This window comes from Mangifera indica, chromosome 10 (assembly GCF_011075055.1).
Source record: "Mangifera indica cultivar Alphonso chromosome 10, CATAS_Mindica_2.1, whole genome shotgun sequence".
Classification (NCBI taxonomy): domain Eukaryota; kingdom Viridiplantae; phylum Streptophyta; class Magnoliopsida; order Sapindales; family Anacardiaceae; genus Mangifera; species Mangifera indica.
The window spans coordinates 10512892-10515039 of record NC_058146.1 but is presented as its reverse complement, the minus strand read 5'-3'; the positions used below and the strand labels follow the sequence as shown (position 1 = coordinate 10515039).

General features: G+C 37.1%; 1 non-coding gene across 1 annotated transcript; it reads right to left on the bottom strand.

Annotated features, from left to right (window-relative positions):
• Positions 1-791: 791 nt before the first annotated feature.
• Positions 792-898, bottom strand: LOC123228479. Its single transcript, XR_006504706.1, has one exon. It is a non-coding gene; the product is annotated as a small nucleolar RNA R71 (small nucleolar RNA).
• Positions 899-2148: the final 1250 nt, after the last annotated feature.

Sequence of the window (2148 nt, the reverse complement as noted above, 5' to 3'; positions counted from 1 at the left end):
ATGTGACCGAAGACCAAGGTTTGTTAAATCAATTTATTCCTTTTAGATTACTTTTCTGAATTTTTATTTATTGTTTTCCATTATAATTTGCATTCAGTTCAAAACCCCCCTTTTATTTCTTTGTTTCGATTATTTGTAACGACGTACTAATCAAGGCTCTTCGAGGGATCGATCCCTACTTTCCTTTACTACATTTTTGTTACAGGAATTTAGGATTTAATTTGGGTGTCAACGACAGCACGTACCAAATTTTGGCGCCGTTACCGGGGAGTTTTTAATTTGTATGTTCGTTACGCGATCTTTGAAACAAGCTAGTTTACAGTTTGATCCAGAAATTGAAAAGACTGCAAAAGGGCTGAGAAAAGAAGTGAAAAGGAGACTGCAAGCACACAAATCTGCTTACGAAACAGAGGAAAACATGGCTGAAAATCAGACTTTACGAGAGCTTGCTGCTCCAAATTTAAATCAACAACCACTCTGCATTACTTTTCCGAATTTAGATGTTAATACTACCTTCGAATTAAAATCTGGACTAATTCATCTTTTACCTATTTTTCATGGTTCTGCAGGTGAAGATCCTCATAAACATTTAAAGGAATTTCATGTGGTGTGCATCGGAATGAAACCGAATGGAGTAACCGAAGAACAAATCAAGATAAGGGCTTTTCCGTTTTCTTTGAAAGATGATGCGCAAGATTGGTTGTATTATCTACCCGCTGGAAGTATCACTACTTGGCATGAGATGAAAAGATTATTTTTAACAGAAATTTTTTCCAACATCAAGAGCAGCCAACATAAGGAAAGAAATTTGTGGCATTAGGCAGCAGAGTGGAGAATCTTTATACGAATATTGGGAGCGCTTTAAAAAACTTTGTGCAAGCTGTCCACATCACCAAATTAGTGACCAGCTGCTTATTCAATATTTCTATGAAGGACTTCTATCGAATGAGAGAAATATGATTGATGCAGCAAGTGGTGGAGCATTGGCTGACAAAACACTTGAAGCAGCCCAAAATTTAATTGCAAATATGGCATCGAATTCACAACAATTTGGAAATAGATTCGACCATTCATCTCGGCGCGTCAATGAGGTAAATGTATCTTCTCTTGAGAGACGACTTGATGATTTAACTACTCTTGTACGTCAAATGGCTGTAGGAAAAATAGAGGCGGCAAAAGTTTACGAAATTTGTTCAATAGGAGGACATTCAACTGATATGTGCCCAACACTTCAAGAGGACTGCTCTGAACATGCTAATGCAGTGGGCGGATTTTTAGGACAGCAGCAGCGAAATCATAATTATAATCCATATTCGAATACTTACAATTCAGGTTGGAGAGATCATCCTAATTTTCGTTATGGGAATGCAAATACAAGTCAGCCTTCAAATAATTTTCAGCCATACCAACAGCATTATATTCCTAGACAGCAACAACCAACTCAAAATTCTAATTCAGGTACATCTCTTGAAGATATTGTTAAAAGTTTGGCTACTAACACTATGAAATTTCAGCAGGAAACCAGAACCAGCATTCAAAATCTGGAAAATCAAATGAGCCAGATGGCTACTGCAATCAACAGGCTGGAAGCACAAAATTCAAGCAAACTGCCGTCACAAACTGTGATGAACCCAAAGGAGAATGTTAGTGCCATAATGTTTAGGAGTGGAAAGGAGTTGGAGATGCCAATTAAAGCACAACTTGCACCAACACAGCCAACAGAAAACAGAGAAAAATTGGCAGCAGAAAATAATTTTTCCGAAAAGGTAGTGACAGGTAAATATCCTCCTTTCAGCAAATACAAACCTGTTCCTCCTTTTCCTGAAGCTTTAAAACTGAAATGCGAAAGCAATGCGGATTTATATGAGACCTTTCGAGAGTGTGAAGTCAATATTCCACTGTTTGATGCAATAAAACAAGTGCCTCGATATGCTAAATTTTTGAAAGAGCTGTGTACATTGAAAAGAAAGCAAAAACTCAAAAGGTATGAAAAAATCAAGGTAGGAGAAAATGTTTCAGCCATAATTCGCAAAAATCTTCCTGAAAAATGCAAAGATCCAGGTATGTTTTGCATCCCTTGCACCATAGGAGGAACAAAAATTGAAAAAGCCATGTTAGATTTAGGAGCATCTATTAATGTAATGCCAT